Source organism: Aricia agestis, chromosome 17, assembly GCF_905147365.1.
Source record: "Aricia agestis chromosome 17, ilAriAges1.1, whole genome shotgun sequence".
Classification (NCBI taxonomy): domain Eukaryota; kingdom Metazoa; phylum Arthropoda; class Insecta; order Lepidoptera; family Lycaenidae; genus Aricia; species Aricia agestis.
The window spans coordinates 1,168,143-1,181,109 of NC_056422.1; the positions used below are offsets into that span (position 1 = coordinate 1,168,143).

The 12,967-nt window shown below is 39.6% G+C and overlaps 1 protein-coding gene across 4 annotated transcripts in view; it reads right to left on the reverse strand.

Moving 5' to 3' along the window:
* Positions 1-9,354: 9,354 nt before the first annotated feature.
* LOC121735340 (stress-activated protein kinase JNK) overlaps positions 9,355-12,967 on the reverse strand; it is a 132,915-nt gene continuing 129,302 nt past the window's right edge. For all 4 annotated transcript variants that reach the window (XM_042126130.1, XM_042126131.1, XM_042126134.1 and 1 more), the window contains one exon: positions 9,355-10,319. The gene's annotated coding sequence lies outside the window, so the exon portion shown is untranslated. The remainder of the gene's footprint in view (positions 10,320-12,967) is intronic.

A 12,967-nucleotide genomic window follows, 5' to 3' on the forward strand; every position in this document is an offset into this window, starting at 1 on the left:
GGAAAATATCACAGAGTTTAGGCGCTAGTGCCAGCCAGCATGCGTAGGTACTTAACACAACATAGTACATATGTCGCAGACTCGCAGTCGACTGGTTAAAAAAGCCATTCAATCAAACAGCTAGCCCTTTGACTGAACAACGCCATTCGACTAACAACGCTAGCTGTTTGATTGAAGGGCTGTTTAAACCAGTTGGCTGCGACACATACAATATGATAGCGCTTTTGATACGCAGTACGCTATGTCTATAACGGCCCGGCTGCACCTGCGTCTATCGACAGAAAGTCAATGACCGCTACCGCGATGTTTCGCCGAGTTAAGAGTACAGTATAGTGACTAAATCCGTTCCGTAGAATATGGGTTTGCTATCGGCGATCGTGGTGAACGTGGTGGGCGGCGGCGCTATCTACCTGACGGGCGGCCTAGCGACGGGCCTGGTGGCGCCGATGCTGGGGTTCGGTTCCGCGGGCATCGCCGCAGGCAGCACAGCGGCCGCCGCGCAGTCCTACTACGGTAACCTGGTCGCTGGCTGCGTCATATCGCAGCTCACAGCCGCTGCGATGGTTGCGCCTACTCCCTAGGTGAGTACTCTCTACAGAGTGTAACAAAAACAAGTGATAATACTTTAGGGTGTGTACGTGTTCCTTGTAGAGAGTTCACTGTGAAAGTAGCAGCGCTGAAAGACCAAAATTTTTTTTCACTTTTGTATGGGCAAGGGCCCGAGCGTTATGAGTTTCCCCATACAAAAGTGAAAAAAATTTTTGGTCTTTCAGAGCTGCTACTTTCACAGTGAACTCTCTACAGGGAACACGTACACACCCTAAATTATTATCACTTGTTTTTGTTACACCCTGTATAGTCTATACCCCATAGTCTATACCCCATAATTATAACTAGCTATTTGACCGAGCTTTGCTCGGTCAAAACACATATAAAATGACATTTTCTAAAAATGATTCCTAGCTAGATCGATTTATCGCCCCCGAAACCCCCTATATACTAAATTTCGTACAGAAAATGTTTAGTTCCACCTTCTATTTTTTATGGTCAAGCTGTAGAGTGTAGGGTTTTAAGAGGAGTCCACACCGCCCTTTTTTCCATACAAACGTTGTCCCCTGTTTCCTCCCTGGATAATGCTAGTAGAGTTATAATTTTTTTCCTGAATATCTACGGCCACTAATACAATGTCCCTATGTTTTCTTTTTTTTCATAATTTAATTATTAAATAAAATATGAACGTTCAAAAACCCAAAAAAATGGCCAGATTTTCCACTGTGTTCAAACGTCCAGAAAACAGATTTGGCTAGAACACAGCTCAAGCCTTTTTTTAATCTTTAATGAAAAAAGTACTTAAATCGGTTAACTTTTGGAGAAGGAATCAGGGGACAACGAATCGTTGATTTTCTGGATTTTCAGCAGTTGTCTCTATCGCGTTCTGCGGTATAGGCTTGAGGTAAGGGAGACAGCTATAGATATTACACGTACTTTTTTTCATTTCTCTAGCCCCTGGTGTATCCTCTTAAGGCTCCTTAATTTTTAACTGCGCGTGCAATGGAGTCTTGCAGCTTGCTGTCCTTACTTTATTAGGATGCCAGACGACGCCTGCAACTCCGTTGTGTCAAAATTCGTTTATCGCGCGAGAACCGTACATCTTTTCGGGATCCTATGTCCTTTCCCGTTACTATAAAGTATCTTCTTACCAAATTTCAGTAAAATCGGTTCAGCGGTTTGGGCGTGAAGAGGTTACAGACTTTTGCATTTATAATATCTATGTAACTTACTTATATACTAATATTATAAAGCGGAAGAGTTTGTTTGTTTGAACGCGCTAAACTCAGGAACTACTGGTCCGATTTGAAAAATTCTTTCAGGGTCAGATAGCCCATTTATCGAGGAAGGATATTTTATCACGCTATGACTAATAGGAGCGAAGAAATAGAGGAAAATGTGAAAAAAAACGGGGGAAATTATTTGAAAGGGCTTATCTCACGAACTACCGGAGCAATTTTTTGTTATTTGGCACAGATAAGAAGTAGACCACGTGAAGGATCATAGTTGGTACCTACTAGTTACTACTAGGTACTTAATATATATTCTGTGTCCTAGGCTATTTTTTGACGACTAATTTATCTGTGAAATATCTAATTTACGCGGGCGAAGCCGCGCGGAACATCTAGTTACGGATAAAATTTTAATACTTTTGAAAGTTTTACCTCTACACGTGTTTTATTAACATCATGCATTTCTTTACGTAAATTTTTTTCTTGTTGCAGGTACAGCTGAGTGCTTCTTACATTGATTCATCTGAAATTCAGACATATTATTCCAATTCCAAAGAATTTGTCACTTGAGTTTTCTTTAATACATTTTTATAAAAGAATTTTGTGTTTATTTACTACTATCACAAAGCATTTTTAGGGTTCCGTACCCAAAGTGTAAAAACGGGACCCTATTACTAAGACTTCGTTGTCTGTCCGTCTGTCTCCAGGCTGTAACTCAAGAACCGCTATAGCTAGACTTCTGAAATTTTCACAGGTTGTGTATATCTATTGCCGCTATAACAACAAATAAGTACTAAAAACAAAATTATATTAATAATTAAGGGGGGCTCCCATACAACAAACGTGATTTTTTTGGCCTTTTTTGCTCGTAATTAATAATAATAAGAGGTAGGCACTTGAAATTTTCAGAAAGGCCTTAAATATATGAGTACTTTAATAATTAATAATAATATTTAAATAAAATAAATAATTAAGGGGGCTCCTAAACAAAAAACACAATTTTTGGCCTATTTTTTCTCTATAACGGTACGGAACCCTTCGTGCGCGAGAGCGACTCGCACTTGGTCGATTATTTTAAATAACAGTGACGAATATTTAAAAAAAAATACGCAAAAGAAAAACTTTGTACTTATCCCATTTGACGAAAAATGCGGAAACGTAGGTGAATGAAATTTTGCACAGTTATAGTTTACAAAAAATCTTAAGCCCCTACATTATCCGTCAAACTCTTCAAATTGAATTTAAACCTGTCTCTGAGTGCTCAGTGCGGCAGGAAATAAACCCCTGCCAGAAAACCTCAAACAGGACAGAAATAAAAAGTATCGTAATAACCATTTCGATTTATTCAGTTAAAATATGAAATAACTTACGCTTACAGTAAAAATAAGTTTATAGATAGAAGTATACTAGACGCGCCCTTCAACATACTACCTTAACCTCTAAATAACTAATGGTTACATTATTGTAATTTGCTTTAGGTATATTAACATAGAAATGGACATTATGGACGTACACTTGTAAACTTATGTTCACTTGGGACCGTCCAGAAGTTACGTCACTCGCTTTTTTCGAACATTTCAGAACCCCCCAGTTGATGAATCATGTCACATTTTTATTGACTCATTTAAACATCGTTTTGCAACCGATGTGTGACGAACTTCTGGACGGCCCTCGCAATAAAACATGTCCTTAAGCGTTCTTTACTTTCGTTCCATCCTATTTACACATTATATTACCTTACCTACATTAACTTTATAATTTATTATACAATATCCGAATACAAGCATTAAGCGTTAATTTAGCGATGCATCATTTAGGTGCTACTTTGTCGGGGCTAAAGTTTCCGGACGCCATTTTATTATTATTTTGAGAAAAATATGAAAAAATAAAGAATCAAACAGAGGTGAACACTATAATATTGTTTTATAGCTCTGCTTAGATCAAACAGGGGAGGCTCGATTTAAATATGCGACTGCCCGAATGTGCGATTTGACGCCGCGAGATCACAATATGCAATTGTATGTATAATGTAAATTGACAGCGCAACCGGCCGTTAAAATCATACTTATTAGTTATTACATTTGCTTCAAGTAATCTCGCGGTATAGCCAGTCGCGCCGCAAACCGCGCGTTCGGGCGGTCGCATAGGTAATATAAATCCAGTACAATTATAGAATCGTACAACTTAAAGACCGCTCGACAACAATGGGAAGGCGTAGGTAATATTATAATTTTTGTAATACATAATTATATAATTATATAGTTAATTAGATGACGCCCGCAATTCCGTTGCGCCGAAATTCGTATATCGCGTGGGAACCGTACATTTTTCCGGGATAAAAAGTGTCCTATGTCCCGTCCTGGGACTCAAAGTATCTCCATGCCAAATTTCAGCTAAATCGGTTCAGCGGTTTGGCCGTGAAGAGGTAACAGACAGGCAGACAGATAGACACACTTTCGCATTTATAATATTAGTATGGTTTGGATGGTAGTTCGCGATCAAACAGTATTAGTAGGTAGCTATTGTACGTTACTAGTAGGTCCTCTCGTCTGTCAAGTCGCCCAATTTGGCCTTCGTAATACGACCTAATATAAATAAACAATATCAGCCAGCTTACATTGTTTCTCTCGTTACACTTCCTAACAACGTTAACAATAAAACAGAGATGCAAATAAATGTCAGCACTCAGCCAAAATTTCAAGTGTAAACACTAAACATAAACAATTTTTTGTGATGATTTCAAGCATAGTAAAAGGAAGGGAACTAAGTTATCTTCATACAAAGGCACCGCGCGCGGCTTGTATGTTTGCGCCATAGTAGAGGCTGGTACCGCCGTTTGTTGTGTGCCGTACGTGGCGACGCATTGATACTATGGCGCACACATACAAGCCGCGCGCGGTGCCTTTGTATGAAGATAACTTACTTCCCCTCCTTTTACTATGTTTCAAGTGAGAGTTGTGACCACTTGGCGCATTTCAAACCTACTGCGAAAAAAATAATATGAAGAAATGTTCTTATCTCAGTGTGTTAAAGAGTTTGTAAAATATTAGATAAATATAAATAAAATCATTTATACGGTTTTATTTATAATAATTATTACTTACCCTTAAATACAATAAATCGAGGCAAAATTAACTACATAATATATTCCTACTTTGACCACCGATTTAGTATTTCATTTCAAATATAAAACTATAGATATTTATTTATGAAATAGCTTATTTATTAACAATTCTAATAATATATAAAAATAATATACTTAAACTAAGCTTCCATGGAAAATTCTTTAGATTTAGACAGTTTAATGAGAGTAGGTAGAAGTGGCAAAAAATTTCAAAAATGGCGTAACAGACGTGCCAATAAAAATATGGCTGGACAGTGGAGAGGAGATATTACAAGCGCACTCTGTCGCTGAGTGATCTCAAAGTTTTGCACGCCCTACAAACAGAATATCCATCAAATATGTCGGCGTCATTATTTTTTGTTGAATCATCATCATCAGCCTATTGCCGACCACTGCTGAACGTCGGCCTCCCCCAATGAGTGCCAACCATCCTGATCTTGGGGAATAGTTGATTACATTTTTTTCTGGCGACTCAACTAGTCCCCTTTATTCCTATTTTATTACGGCGTACCAAATCATAACCTCAAGTTTGAGTACTCTAAATGTATGCTACTTTCAAACTTATCTCCAATCGATAAAGTTCAAAATCACTACACCGGAAGATTTTCTAATCTTTTCATTTCATTATTTAAAGTTTAAACCGTTATGGAACAAAAGTAAAGAAATAAAATAGCCGCAAGATGTCGTACAACGAACGCCCTGATATGTTTAGCAGAAGTGGCACGGATGAGCGAAGGTAAGGAGATTATTTTATTATTGCTCTCGTCGTACATTAATCCAGGGGTTCCCAAACTGTGCGCGTTGTGGAAAGGCAAGCGGGGCGCCGTGAGTCGATCCTCCATCCTTATCCGAAACCACAAATATTAAAAAAATAAATATTAATTAGATGAAGCAGGTAGATGAATGATTATTATTGTTTACCTGCATAACCTAACTAATCTAACTATAATCATTAGGGCGCCGTGACAAAATATTGACGTGCAACTGCGCCGCAGGCTGAAAAAGATTGGGAACCCCTGCATTAATCGTTCTATTTACACTATACGGAGGAACAGTTCCCGGCCATATAAATGTAGGGTAAAGACTAAAGCCACACTTTGTGTTGTCAGAATAACGCAATGTCTGGACTCTGGAGCAAAACTCATCGTAGAAAAAAATCTACATTGCCGTGCAATACTTGTTGTACCATCAGAGAATTTTATTCGTAAGAAGATGGTGGACCTACGTAAATTAATCGGGTTATGTCAAACCGAGGTAACAAATCACGATAAACAATTTAAGATAACCCGATCAAATAACATAGATCAACCTTCTACCTATGAAATATCACTAATAGTACATTTACGAAATTCGGACTGATAGGGAACTTTTCAGACAGAGCGGTCACGTGTTCAAGCGTTCTGCGTTTGATATAGGTCCCTCCAGGCGCGGTCGCAGCCTAAAATTTTGGAGGGGGTCAGACAGTAGCGGGGGGGGGGGAGGGGGGAGACAGTAGCGGTCTCTCTGTCAAAAACTTGCCATTTTCTATAGAAACTGCGATTGACAATGAAGTGTCAGCTGATGTTTCTAGTTTAAGGGCGATATGGTATTTTGCATACTCGATGTGAACTGAATATGAAGCATATATTATCACTTCGAACTCAATGACCGCTACCGCCTCGTTTCGCCGAGTACAGTAATTTAGTCACTACACTAAAAAATAAAAATTTGTCGCTGCTATGGGGTAGCTAGAAATTTCCTTTTATTATTTGGCAAGATTTTGATATTTATCCATTTGTCCCAGATTTTGGGGGGTCATGTCCCCTGTGACCTCCCTCTTCGGACCGCGCCTGGGTCCCTCACTGTCAAAGGCAAAGATCTAAATCAAAATAATTATTTCTGTGTTGTTCTTAATACTTCCATACAAAGAAATTGCAAAGTGCTACAGTCGAACATCTATAATCCATATGCTCATTTTTATGGCCAGAACTGTACCTTATTATTGTAACTGTCTACGAGTCTAATCATATTGTAGCGGTTGAGCGGTTTCTGAGTGGAGTGGAGTATGAAAAATAGGAGGGCCGTCCATGAAAGGGGTTGAATGTCGCCAGAATCGTATTGGGCCATTTTTAAACAATTTTTAAAAAATATTTTAAACGAGACGACCCCATTCGCAGAATGCGGTCTTCATACTTTATAATAATAATATCTATGGACGCTTCACATCACGTCAGTCTGGCCCCGTAGTAAGTACCTGAAGGACTTGTGATACAGGTACCAGATAACGGAAGTATATTTAATACTTTTATACTATACATATATATTTAAGATGTTTATTATTTAATACACATCCATGACCCAGGAACTTTGAAAACTTTTTGTTCCGTCGGCGGGGTTCGAATCCGCGACCCCCGGCTTGAGCTACCAACGCGCTCGCCACTGAGCAACAGAGGTCGTCAAAATTTTACAAATTTTACATACTCAACTTCACCCAGTGCCTGCTCTATTATTACACTATCGCCCCTGCTAATAAGAGGCTACAGGGACATGGCGTCCTAATCGAAATTCGTCAAATGAATCTTCAATAAGTTCAATAACGTTGTGTTACATATTATTTAGACGTAGGTCCAGACCGCGCACAATTTTAATATCGCTCAACAGATTTGGAAGGATCAGCCGGTGATAATTTATTGGCAGCTCTTGTATACACGCATTTGGCTTCCCTCAATTTTGCCGAGCGATCTTTTTGTGTGCAACCTTACTATTTTTTTACAGATGTAAAATTATCAAGCGCATTGCAATTTTTTACTAATCACACTATATCAACCAGTGAGGTTAAAACGATAGCCTATGCTCTCGCGTGCAACCTTGTGACATGCAGTTTGTCTTGCAATATTAACAGCACAGCCAATTTATACTTTTCCTTACGATCAACGCCAAATCAAGCCACCGCAATCGACAAAAAATGAAATGTAATTTTATGACCTAGGCTATGGGTTTAATTTTATACCGACGTTGGTATTCTAATACAAACTATGCTTGGTGTTACAGCAATTAACGATTAAATACTTTTTATTTCTAAGGTATTAAGTTCTCTGTAAAATAAAAAGATTAAAAAAAAAAAAAAAGGTATTAAGTTTCCACCGTCATTTCCATAGAAAACCGGCCAAGTACGTATAGGGCCACGCCCAATATAGAGTTCCGTACTAGCCCATAATTTTTGTATGGTCACTAAATGTACATTTATAACGAATTACGGCTTTGTAAACCCTATTGTCCCTGAGCAAAACTGTGTAAATATGACAGACAGACGGACGGACAGACCGAAAATATAAGTGTTCCTTCCTAAAAACGAAGATAGCCGAGAGCCATTTGAAAATTTACTGCATTGTTAAGGAACACGCGAGAGCTCTACCTCCTAGATATTTCCCTAAATACAAGTGTAGATTCAACAATAACTCAACTATGTTCTACTTATTGATACTGATGTTGTATAAACTAGATTCTTTGAAAACACTCATCGAATAAGATAACTTGTTTCAATGAAGGCATAACTGGAGTTTTTGACAGAAGTTTATCTTTTCAATAGCGTCTTCAATCACATCAAAACGCTCAACCGTCCAATAACGCTACAGAATAGATAAACTTCTATTAATTTACCTTAGATACTGCACATAAGACCGGTATATTACATTATCCATCTTCGTCTAATAAAAAATCAGTAATTAGCTATACAATGTTCAGTATTTAAGTGCTTTTTGTACTTTATTAGACAAATTGTAAAGCGGGAGTAACAACTTGTCGAAATGTAAAACTTATTCCCTCGTGTTTTAAACAACTGTATTTGTCGCAGCCAACTGGTTTAAATAGCCGTTCAATCAAACAGCTAGTTAGCTGTTTGATTGAATGGCTTTTTTAACCAGTCGACTGCGACATATTCATTGCAAATCTAGTTTGTACATCACATTGTGTATACAAAATCCCGTACCCACGCTACAAAATCAGTGTTCTACAAATGAAATCGCATCTACACCATGGCACTATTTCAGTAAGTAACATTATTGGCATTTATTGTATGGGATCTAAAAAACAATTTGCGACAAAAAACTCGAAAGCGCCGTCTAGCGATAACTACAAACTACGTTTTTATTTTAGGTGGCGCTTTGGTTTTTTTTGCGTCAACTTTTTACAAATATAATCGATATTATTTCGTGGAATTAAGTTGCGATCTAATCATTTATTTATCAGTAAATAAGCTAAATTGTTTTTTCATAATATACTTTCTTGCAACCGCTCGAGTGTACACATACCACTTACAAAAACAATAATAAGAACAAAAATAAACAATAAATAAACAATATTCAACAATACAATCCGTACATTACACAAAATATCAAAGCGTCTAAAAAACTACAAGCGTGAAAATCCTTCTATTTTTAAATTACGCGCTATCAACTTGTTTTTTTTTTAATGTCACCGTCCGTAAACACTAGTCATTCATTCTTCTGACAAAGCCATGTGTTATACCAACTGTATTCAGTAAATTCATCACATTAAACTATTTATTGCACTTAAAATATTAAATACCGCCGTAAACATCTGTACACAGAACGAAATGCACGAATCATACACATAAAATTGATTGGCGCCAAAAGTCCTTCTTTTAACCGACTTCCACTAAGGAGGTTAATGTCAAAGTCACTGTTCACAAAGGCACTGCTTGCAAATAAGAAGGACCATCAGTATCATCACATTCGAACCGCCCGATCATAAACAAATGTCCTATACAAATAAAAATTGCCGCTTAACGAACTAAACTTACGCTAGACTAAGAAATAGGAAGAGACTACAGTACATAACAGGGTGCGGTGGAGTCGCAAAAAAAGGTTGGTTTTCAACAGCCTAAGCAAATAACTATATTCCTTTTTCTTACATTTTTCATGATTTCATTGATGTCACTATGTTATTTTGACATAATATATTATGTACAGGCTGTAACATAAATGATTGATAATGCTTTAGGGTGATTAATGTCCTTTAATATATAGACTATAAAATTTACTGTTTAGGAAGACAAAAGTAGGTAACTCTTGTCTGGTTAACACAGTGAACTGTAAATAATGACACATACACACCCTAAACTATTACTACATATTTTTGTTACATTCTGTATATTCCTTTCTCTTTCATTCTTATACTATTTTCCTTCGACATAATTATTTGAAATGCATCTTTCTCTTTCGTTCCTATTGACTACCTTTCTAGTGTTTAACAGAAGCACTAGGTACCGGCGACTCCACCACCAAACTAATTATCCTAGTGTACACTGCCTATGTAATTATTGTGACGGCGAGAACGCACTTGCGCGCCGCCCCGTGTCGCACTATGTACAGTACCCGCGCCGCTTATATCTCGGCGGCGAGCTCGCACATTACCTGGAATTACATACAAAATGTATAAGTTACTAAAGTCCATATGGCAGGAAACTTCATATATTATATACCTACAGTGTCATGGGATTTGACATTGGTATTCGCTAGCGAAGCGATGACTTATGTCAAACCGCAAACATTTTGTTAGCGTTTACGATAATCGCTTGCCACTTGTCTACTGGGGCTGATGGACTTGTACCTATTACCAGACAACGGAAATATATTTAATAATTTTTTGGGGGTTGCGTCACCAGTATAGGTAACAATTCCAGTATGTATGTGAAGAAAAAGGTAACTCACGTTGAATAGTTTTATTCCACATACACATGTATATAGTTCCAACACAGAAGGCACAAAGAAAGTTCACGAAGACGATATAATATAGTTAATAGCGCACAGCACAAAGAAACAGCGGAAAGAGAAAATACATAGAAAATAGAAAGTCTATAGCGCAAAAGTAAGCAGTAGCGATACGGTTAGCGGCACACGTAATATGCGTGGCGCGGGGAGCGATTCCGACTAGACTACTGGCCGGCTCGAGTTGTACGCTCTGCGCGTACGCAAACAAAGGAACCGGTCCTGCTGTAGGGTGTGACGCGTATCGATAAATGCATGTCGATATGATGTATCGATGCATTGTATCGACATATCATATCGACATACGTGTTTGTGTATATGTAATGCTATACGTGTAAATATAATATTTATTATTATTAACTATTTATAAGTTTTAAGTTTAAGTTAGTTTTTATTATATTATTTATTATTTATAATAAAGGTTAGCGCTAATTATTTGTGTAGTAGGTGAGTAGCCTACACCACCCCCCTCCAGAGACCGTCATGGGCGATAAAAATCTGGAAATTTAACTCGACGTCCAGAACGAGTAAAATATTTTTTCTGGACATCTGGTAAATGCTCAAGTGTTGTATGGTCAGACAGTATGAAGGCCGGTTTTATGCGGTCTATAGATACTGTGACCTCTTTGCCTTTGAGCAGTATTTTAAATATTTTGTCGTCCCTCGACAACACTTTATGGGGTCCTGAATAAGCAGGTTGGAGAGAGCCACGTGCTGCGTCTTCACGAAGGAAGACATGGTCAGCGGTAGCAAGCTCCTTATAAATAAATACTTTAGGGCTTGAGTGTCGGGAAGCAGCTGTGGGTTGTAACCTTCTAGCAATTTGCTTAAGGCGGGCCGAAAACTCAGACGTATCGGTAGTACCACCGTCTGCAGGGTCAAAAAATTCGCCTGGCAACCTTAAAGGCTCTCCATATACTAGCTCTGCAGAGGAGCACTGGAGATCCTCTTTAAAGGCAGTTCGTATGCCAAGAAGGACCCATGGCAAGGACTCGGTCCACCTGTCGTTGGCATGGCAAACTATGGCAGCCTTAAGCTGCCGGTGGAACCTTTCCACCATGCCATTACATGCGGGATGGTAAGCTGTCGTCCGCCTGTGGTCAAAGCCAGTGGCTTTCGAAAGGCACTGAAATAAGGCCGACTCAAATTGCCGACCACGGTCGGTTGTGATTTGAGTGGGGCAACCAAAACGTGCGATCCACGTAGACAAGAGCGCTTGGGCAACTGTCTCCGCAGTCATATCATGGATAGGTACCGCTTCCGGCCACCGAGTGAATCGATCGACGGCGGTAAGACAGTAGCGATACCCCTGCGATAGCGGCAAGGGACCCACAAGGTCTATATGGATCTGGTGGAATCGCACTCTTGGCAAGGTGTATGTACCTAGGGGCGCAGTCACGTGGCGGCTGACCTTAGCTTTTTGGCAAGCCATGCATGCACGAGCCCATTGTCTGCAGTCCCGACGAATGCCTGGCCATACAAAGCGCTCTGCGACTAATTTGGCAGATGCACTGACACCGGGATGGCTTAACGAATGCAGGCTATCAAAAACCTGCCTTCGATAAAATTTCGGCACAAAAGGCCTGGAGGTCGTTGTACTAACGTCGCAGTACAGGGGTAGACGACTACCGGGCACCACAAGCTTCTCCAATCGCAGGGATGTGCCGTCTGCTAGAAGCTGTTGCAATTCAGGGTCTGAAGCTTGACTTTGGGCTATGTCTTCGAGGCTCACCGGCGTACCCAGTTCCTCAATCCGCGACAACGTATCGGCAACCACGTTATCCTTGCCGGATATGTGTCGGATATCAGAGGTGAACTGGGCAATAAAGTCAAGGTGTCTATACTGCCTAGGCGAACAGTTCTTTTTCCGTTCATGGAAAGCGAAACTGATCGGCTTATGGTCAGTATAGATGACGAAGTGCCGGGCCTCAAGCATATGCCTAAAGTATTTAATGGCCTCATAAATTGCAAGCAGCTCCCGGTCATATGGCGAATACTTCACCTGCGACGGGCTAAGCTTGCGGGAAAAGAAAGCCAGTGGTTGCCATGCACCGTTTTTAAACTGTTGCAAAACGGCGCCGATCGCTTTGTCGGATGCATCGGTGACTAAAGCAAGAGTAGCAGTACAGTCAGGGTGGGCAAGCAACGCTGCGTCTGCTAGGCTGCGCTTACACGCGTTGAAGGCTTCAAGGGCTTCGCCTGTCAGGTTGACGGGTTGGGAGCCTTTGATAGGGCCTTTAAGAAGCGCATGTAATGGAGCCTGGACCTCAGCTGCTCGAGGAAGAAATCTCCTA